The sequence below is a fragment of the Scyliorhinus canicula genome, unplaced genomic scaffold (genome assembly GCF_902713615.1).
Source record: "Scyliorhinus canicula unplaced genomic scaffold, sScyCan1.1, whole genome shotgun sequence".
Lineage (NCBI taxonomy): Eukaryota > Metazoa > Chordata > Chondrichthyes > Carcharhiniformes > Scyliorhinidae > Scyliorhinus > Scyliorhinus canicula.
This window is the reverse complement of record NW_024055740.1, coordinates 21359-30580: the sequence shown is the minus strand read 5'-3', so window position 1 is coordinate 30580 and position 9222 is coordinate 21359. Positions and strand designations below refer to the sequence as shown.

Below are 9222 nucleotides of genomic sequence, written 5' to 3'. Positions count from 1 at the left end.
TGTTTAGATTTGTCAGCAACCGCCAGATATCGTCCTGAACCAACATCTTTCTTCATTACTAAGGTGTTGGTGATAATCAATCTCGGTGGCTGTGCCGGTTTCTCCTGATATCATTGCATTTTGTACATGTTGGGGCCTTTATATTGGCAATTTAACTTCACCGAACCCACTTCTGGGACAGTTATTGTCACTGCTGACTGGGCTACTGGATTACATATAGCCGGCCTGCGAAAGTGAAGGAATGAAATGAACAGATTGTTGTTCCTTTATAAAGTTAGAGTTGTTTTCAATTAAGAGGTGCTTTTTAGCGTGGCTAGTCCACTTAGCCTGTACATCTAGGTTGTGGGAGTGAGAATGTTCAAACGCCACACGGGCAGTGATCTGGGACCGGGATCGAACCCGTGTCCACAGTGCCAACCATTGCACCACCGTGCCGCCCTGAGTTTAAACAGAGTTGATATAAATCTACTTCTATCTGCGGCATTTTTTGGGACCTCTGATGCAGGCACTTCATAGACATTCCCGATCGTTAATTACACATAGCCTATGTGTATTAATGTGCTAATCTGGTTTAATTAACACTGTAACTACTTACTGTGCCAAAGCGCCGCCAGTATTATCACTAACATGTCTGACTGAATCTCTCCCAGTGAACTGAACTGGATTGGAGGAGAGAGGGAACTTAGTGCAGTGCAGGGAGAGGGTCTATTGTGACATCACTCGCCTCCCATCCTATCGGTTTGGCCGACACCATCAGGTGAGTTTCTGACGCCCGTGCTTGAATTTGGCGCCCTCTGCTGCCGGATTCGGTTTACTCCGTGTTAGAATTCGGCTGTTGAGTGGATTCATTGTTGACTGCAATGCATATCAGGGCGAGAAACCTGGACAGAAATCTAAATTTCAGCTGTTAATACACTATCTTTGTCACTATAGGTATTTCTAATCAAAAAATGATGCTTAATCTGTAGTTCTCGGTTCACACCATGGATGCGATGAAGTCGAAAGAATGCCAAGATTTTGGTGGACATGCGGAGGTTAGAACTCAGAATAATAGCAGTTTATTTTGGTTCTGACGAAGAAGGTACAAAAGGGGAACTGCTCTGAATATCGCTTTTTTCAGAGACCAGATTGACTTTCATTAGGTTAAATGTCCTATAAAGAAGATAGGTGAATGATATTTCATGCTGCAAGCGTTTGCGAGACAATGAAACGTCTTTGAATGGATCAGCACCGAGGCACGGGCGGGATTTGAACCCGCGATTTTTGGTTTACGAAACCAACGCCTTTCCTCTTGGCCACAGCACCTTATGCAAGCAAGTGAGGTTGATTGCACTGTGAGTTGTTATCATTTGGAGTCTGGCGCAACAATTGATGAGAGAAGAAGAATCAATAGAAAATTTCAAAAAGCATTGTCAGAACTTGAGAACGGAAAACCCCGCGGGATTTAAATGCAGGGTAAAAAGGGCAATAGAAAAAGTTATTTCAAATAGGCGCAGGTAGCGTCAGTTCAATCTGCCCCCACCCCTCCGACACTATATTGTTCTCAGTGAGTTGAGCAGGTGCAGGATGGTCACGGGCTGCTGGATGCTCAACTGTCGCTATTTCCGCTCCATCACTTGTGACTGCAGCTGATAACCGCCCCACAATTTTCAGCTTTGAGTCTGCGGTGACCCGGTCACAGTTTCCGTTTGATGCCCTCGCTCCAACACCATTGGAATATACTGCTGCCGCTGCTCGATTCCTGTCATTGGTTGGATCAGCAATGCAGTGGGACCTGAATCTGGATTGCTGCTCTGACAGATAATTGCCTGCGCTAAAGAGCGATTGATTCAGGAACGATCGCGGGGAACTGCCTCGTCACCCTCTTCGTTACGATCTCGCTACTCAGTATTTCCTTCACTGCAAAACCCCCATTCTCCCCTGACTGAGTAACCAGATATTATTGTTAATTAAATAATAATGAGTATGGTGCAGGTGACCGTTACGTTGGTCAATATGAGGCTGATTCTGAATTTTGAGATTATTATTGTTTTCTGTTCGTTTCTATCAGACTGGAGCCACGAAGACCCAGTGGAACATCTGGACGCTGAAATGAGGGTTGAAGAGGATACTGACGCCACACAGCAGTACAATCGATACTGACGATCCTGATACACAGTCAGCATCCGGACAGCCTGCACGGTTCATATTCCGTCTGATTGGAGAGAATCTGCGTAGCAGCAAATGTAGAAGTGATCGCAATATGACACATATATAGAGAAATACCAGCACACAAATATAGAGATCCCCATATGTGTCTGTGCCGTCAAACACATTCTAGCAGAAAGGCAGTGGGTCCCAGAAACAAACCGACACCAAGAGGTGTAGGGGTATATGTGTGTGTGTGTGTGGTGGGGGGGGGGGGGGGATATTCATCTCTCAAGGTGGATGCGAGAGGGCGGTCAGAAAGACCATCGCCATTTATTATTATGTGAAAATGGAGCAAGACGGGTTGTTGGATTGGATTTGTTTATTACCGAGGTACAGTGAAAAGTATTTTTCTGCAAGCAGCTCAACAGATCACTCAGTACATGGAAGAAAAGGGAATTAAACAAATTTCAAGAATATACAAGAAAATACATGTGACTACATAATAGGGCAACACAAGATATACAATGTAACTACATATGCATTGGCATCGGTTGAAGCATACAGGGTGTAGTGTTAATGAGGTCAGTCAATAAGAGAGTCATTTCGGAGTCTGGTGACAGTGGGGAAGAAGCTGTTTTTGAGTCTGTTCGTGCTTGTTCTCAGACTTCTGAATCTCCTGCCTGATGGAAGAAGTTGGAAAAGTGAGTAAGGCGGGTGGGAGGGATCCTTGATTATGCTGCCCGCTTTCCCCCGGCAGCGGGAGGTGTAGATGGAGTCCATGGATGGGAGGCAGGTTCGTGTGATGGACTGGGCACTATTCACGACTCTCTGAAGTTCCCTGCGGTCCTGGGCCGAGCAGTTGCCATACCAGGCTGTGATGCAGCCTGATAGGATGCTCTCTAAAGTGCATCTGTAAAAGTTGGTACGGGTTAATGTGGACATGCCGAATTTCCTTAGTTTCCTGAGGAAGTATAGGCGCTGTTGTGCTTTCTTGGTGATAGCATCGAAGTGAGTGGACCAGGACAGATTTTTGGTGATGTGCACCCCTAGGAATTTGAAACTGCTAACCATCTCCACCTCGTCCACGTTGATGCTGACAGGGGTGTGTACAGTACTTTGCTTCCTGAAGTCGATGACCAGCTCTTTACTTTTGCTGCCATTGAGGGAGAGATTGTTGTCGTTACACCACTCCACTAGGTTCTCTATCTCCCTCCTGTATTCGGACTCGTAGTTATTCGAGATCCGGCCCACTATGGTCGTATCGTCAGCCAACTTGGAGATGGAGTTGGAACCAAGTTTTGCCACGCAGTTGTGTGTGTACAGGGAGTAGAGTAGGGGGCTAAGTATGCAGCCTTGCGGGGCACCGGTGTTGAGGACTATTGTGGAGGAGGTTTTGGTGTTCATTCTTACTGATTGTGGTCTGTTGGTCAGAAAGTCAAGGATCCAGTTGCAGAGTGGAGAGCCAAGTCCTAGGTCTTGGAGCTTTGATATGAGCTTGGCTGGGATTATGGTGTTGAAGGCGGAGCTGTAGTCAATAAATAGGAGTCTGATGTAGGAGTCCTTGTTTTCGAGATGCTCTAGGGATGAGTGTAGGGCCAGGAAAATGCCGTCTGATGTGGACCAGTTGCGACGGTATGCGAATTGAAGTAGGTCAAGGCGTTCCGGGAGTATGGAGGTGATGCGCTTCATGATCAGCCTCTCGAAGCACTTCATTACAACTGATGTCAGGGCCGCCGGAGGGTAGTCATTGAGGAATGTTGCCTCGTTCTTCTTTGGTACCGGTATGATGGTGGACTTCTTGAAGCAGGTGGGGACCTCGGAGTGGAGTAGGGATAGGTTAAAGATGTCTGTGAATGCCTCTGCCAGCTGGCCCGCGCAGGCTCTGAGTGCACGACCAGGGATCCCGTCCGGGCCAGTCGCCTTCCGTGGGTTCACTTTCCGGAAGGCCGATCTGACTTCGGAAACTGTGATGGTGGGTATGGGTGAATTAAGGGCTGCTGGGGCACTTGACAGCGGATTGTTGGTTACCTGCTCAAACCGAGCATAGAATGCATTAAGTTCATCGGGAAGGGATGCGCTGCTGCCAGAGATACAGTAAGAAGTCTTACAACATCAGGTTAAAGTACAACAGGTTTGTTTCAAACACGAGCTTTCGGAGCGCAGCTCCTTCCTCAGGTGAATCACAAAACAGAATAATTTAACCTGGTGTTGTAAGACTTCTTACTGTGCTCACCCCATTCCAACGCCGGCATCTCCACATCATGGCCAGAGATACTGCTCGACCCGGCCCGGTTATGTAGATCTTTGGGCTTTTTTTCTGAGGGATTCTTCTCCAGAGACCGCTGAGATAGGCCCGTTGAAGATTTTAAGACAGATGTGGTTGGATTCTCAACTGAAAAGGTAATCAAAGGTTATCCGGGGTCGGTGAAATGTGAATCTGAGGTCACGTTCGCATCTGTCACGAACTTATTGAATGTTGGAGAAGGCTCAAGGGGATGAATAACCAACTCCTGCTCAACATTCGTCTGTTAGCAGGTCCGTGAGGAGGTGTCACAATCTCCTGAGTTGGTGTTTGTTATCGAGGGAGACACAGCATCGTTGAGCTATTCCCCAGCTCGGCGCTATGAAGGATATTACAGCGACAGAGGTAATTCCATGCCGCAGCCGGAGCACGGTACGTGTCATCAGAACAGGAAAATCGCTTCTTGTCACGAGTCGGCTTCAAATTGAGTTACTGTGAAAATCCCCGAGTCGTCACCTTCCGGCGCCTGTTCGGGGAGGCTGTTACGGGAATCGAACCGTGCTGCTGGCCTGCTTGGTCTGCTTTCAAAGCCAGCGATTTAGCCCTGTCCTAAACAGCCCCTAAAAACATATCATCCAGGAGTGGAACAACAATTCGGCTCTGGGTGGGATCGAACCACCAACCTTTCGGTTAATAGCCGAACGCGCTAACCGATTGCGCCACGGAGACGACAACAGGATCACAACTCTGTGCATTTCAACAGTGACGGCCAATCCTCTGATTGCCAGGGACCGAATGAGAATGCTGGGCTGGTAATATTGGTCCCCTGAGGCAGTGCGGAAAATATCTGGAAGGACCGTACACATGGTCCCGCGGGCATGGACATTTGTGAGACGTGGAATCATCACAGGCCCGTGGATTTTACAGAACTCACTTGGACAGCACCACACTTTCTTTGAAACACGCCCCTTTTCCGGGAACCTCCATAACAGAAAGCAGGAAGTGTCAACATAGATTTGATGTATTTTCGATCAGAAAGTCGATGTTCCGCTGAAGACTACTAGGGGCTCAGACTCGTTGGCATAAGGTCGACCTAAGTTAACGGTCCTGGAAGATTTTATTATCCCCACATCTGAGAACTTTCATTACTGCTGCTCGGAAGTGGATATTCCAAGCTTAAATTTACTGTGCATCGCGACATGCTGATTAATCTCACGAATCCGAAACGGCGCCTCTATTGACCTATACAAGGACAGAGACGGCAATGCAATTGTGGAGAAATAGACCTGAGTATTTTTCTGAATCCAGATCAATCCATCCTCCGGTATAAGGGCAGGAACGCAAATTTACTGGAATTGAAAATACTCTCTGAGGCTTTCGTACGTGGTTGTAGCTGCTTTGTGACACTGTGCTCATTGCACAGTAATAGACCGATCCGTCCTCCACACTGAGCGCGTTTATATTGAGATAACCATTCTTTTTAGACTTGTTGGCAGCCGCCAGATATCGTCCTGAGATCTCCTCTTTCTTCATCGTCAATATGTTAATGATGACCAATCTCGGCGGCTGTGCCGGCTTTTGCTGATACCATAGCATGTGGTACATCGTCCGGTCTGTATATTCGCAATCTAACTGCACTGAAACCCCTTCTGATATCTAACCTGTCCCGGTTTTTATGAAAGGTGATGGTGAAAGACGAACTTTGTTGTCCTGTCGACAAATGCCGCCTGACTACCTGAGATGGTGCAGTACTTTTGGCGTTCTCTGCAGATGTTAGATTAATTTTCGATGGCAATGACAGTATGCTTTGACTCTTTTTGCGGGGGTCGTTGGTTTAGGGGTATGATTCTCGCTTTGGGTGTATCGCTGCCGGAATTTGCGAGAGGTCCCGGGTTCAAATCCCGGACGAGCCCTTCGATAAGGTTTTCCATTGGTCAAGCAACATGATTTCTTTGCGGCGTAGATTCATTCACATTGGGTTTGCTTTCCTCCTCCCACAATCGTCTGAATCTCCAGTTCCAGTTCCAGTTCTCCAGCGTTGACAAAGAGTCCACTTGACTGGAAACGACAGCTGCCATTTCGCTCCCCAGAGGCTGTCAGACCTGCTGAGATTGTCCAGTATTTTCTGTTTTTGTTTCCGTTTGAAGCATCCGCAGTAAATTGCATTTGTCATACATTTAGACATGTTTGAGATGGTGATTAAATATGTTCATTTGTAAATCGCTGAAACTATGTTGTGGATGAACGAGTTGCTAATATCCTAGGTGTGCCAAGATATGAAAATTCTTCACCTCTCATTGCCTGCCGAAAATTCAGTGCTTGGGCCTTAATGTTCAATTCAGTGTAGTGGCTCATTGTCCTGGAAACACGAGATTCCGGCAACATTCAGGAAACAGAATTATTTTGTGCCCAATAATTGTGCAAACATTTCTCACACGAAATGCTAAATGTTTGCTGCCCGGTTTCGAACCGGGGACCTTTCGCGTGTGAGACGAATGCGATAACCACTAAACTACAGAAACCGCAGGCAATCAATGTACCTGCGGAATGTACAACCTCACTGTGTTGCTGCAGATTCTGATGGTCTGTTTGAGAGGCCAGGTCCCTTGTTGCATGCGACAGCTGTTTCTTAAATTAACAGATGTCTGAACATATAAAGCCGTGAGCTGTAGAAATTATATCGAAATTAACATAAGTTATATTTTGCTTAATGTCGGTCTTATATTTGTGCCCTTTGTTCTCGAGGTCTGGTTCTCGTTTAAGGATTTTCAATCAATGCCTATGGGAGTGGTCGTGGGTTTAAATCCAGGACAGGCTCTTTACTCCAGGTCAGAGATTATGAATTGTTTGCGATGCTGACGGCGGGGTTGATTTACATTGGCCCACTCTGAAAAAGATTTCTCAGGACTCGGAATGTTTACGTCGTTTCTCTCCCCACAGATGATGCTCGAGAGAGAGAGACAGTGTCTGAGCTGGAGTGCGTTTTGGATAAAATTGATGCTCAAGATCTGTGTTGACCACAGAGACGTGACCCATCTACTCCACAGAGCCAAAGTGGAGAATTTAACTGACTGGAGAGCTGGATCTTAACGCTGACCTCCCGGACCTCGGCGTCGTGAAATTTCCAAAGAAGCTCAACAGCCACTCGAGGAACAGCAGCGCATCTTCCACTGGGCTCAATACAGCTTTCACACTCAGTGTGTGTTCAGCAGTTTCACACTGTAAATGCTGCACCCATTTTGTGTGTCCTTCCATCGCAGATTTGGGTTTCAATCTTGTTTCCACTTGTTCTTTGTGTCCGGGCGGTAGTTGTCGATCAATATGCCATCGATAGCTCCTCCAGACATATCTTTGTTTCTTTGTTCTTCCATTGCGCTAACAGAGAGCTGGCACAGACACGGCGGCCGGAATGGCCTCATACTGTGGTGTCATTATTCTCTGATTTGATGCTAACCTAACTCTGTGGCCAGGGTCCCAAGGCCTCTTCTCATTTAATCTCTCCTGACTGCCCCCTATTAGAGCCCTTTCCTGTTGTTCTGTTTCCTTCCTGCGGTAATTCACTTGGTTAAGACGTACCACATTTCTAACCTGTCCCGGTTTTAATGAAAGGTGATGGTGAAAGACGAACTTTGTTGTCCTGTCGACAAATGCTGCCTGACTACCTGAGATGTTGCAGTACTTTTGGCGTTCTCCGCAGATGTTAGCTTGATTTTCGATGGCAATGACAGTATGCTTTGACTCTTTTTGCGGGGCTCGTTGGTCTAGGGGTATGATTCTCGCTTTGGGTGGTGTCGCTGTCGGAATTTGCGAGAGGTCCCGGGTTCAAATCTCGAACGAGCCCTTCGATGAGGTTTTCCGTTGGTCAAACCGCATGTTCTCTTCATATTTCTTTGCGGCGCAGACGGCGGGATTCATTCACATTGGGTTTGCTTTGAGAAGCTGAGCTCAAACTTGCATGGAACCAACACGTTCCCGAGAAGTTTGTCTATGTGTGGGCATTCACATTTATATTGACTAATTCTGGTGGACTCAGACAGCTCTCTGTCCCTTTCATTTTATCAGTTCAACAAACTTCAGACGGTGAACTCTCATTCCCCCTCCACCACATGTGTTTTTCCATCAACTTATCATTTACATTGCCTTTTCTTTCTGCCCGAGACATTTTCGTCTTTTCCCACCTATTGCTAGCCCTCTATCGAGGCCCAATACAGCACTCCACCACCCCCCCCCCCCTACAATCGTCTGAATCTCCAATTCCAGTTCTCCAGCTTTGACAAAGAGTCCACTTGACTGGAAACGACAGCTGCCATTTCGCTCCCCAGAGGCTGTCAGACCTGCTGAGATTATCCAGTATTTTCTGTTTTTGTTTCCGTTTGAAGCATCCGCAGTAAGTTGCATTTGTCACACATTTAGACATGTTTGAGATGGTGATTAAATATGTTCATTTGGAAATCGCTGAAGTTCTGTTGTGGATGAACTAGCTGCTAATATCCGAGCTGTGCCAATGTATGAAAATTCTTCACCTCTCATTGCCTGCCGAAAACCCGCTCACTGCTCAACTCATTAAGACAATATAGTGTCGGAGGCTGGAGGGCCGGTAGGACCGGGGGTATCAGATTCAACTGAGGCTACCAGCGCCTATTTGTAATAATTTATTTCTATTGCAATTTTCCCACTGCGTTTAAATCCCGCAATGTTTCCATTCTCAAGTTCTGGCAATACCATTTGAAATGCTTTATTGATTCTTCTTCCATCAATTTTGGCGCCAGACTCCAAATGGTAACAACTCACAGTGCAATTAACATCACTTATTTGCACATGGCGCGGTGGCCATGTGCGGCGGCGGTAAA

At 46.8% G+C, this 9222-nt stretch overlaps 1 non-coding gene across 1 annotated transcript; it reads right to left on the bottom strand.

The window, feature by feature from the left end:
* Nucleotides 1-5027: 5027 nt before the first annotated feature.
* trnan-auu lies at nt 5028-5101 on the bottom strand. Its single transcript has one exon. It is a non-coding gene; the product is annotated as a tRNA-Asn (tRNA).
* Between the last annotated feature and the right edge of the window lie 4121 nt (nt 5102-9222).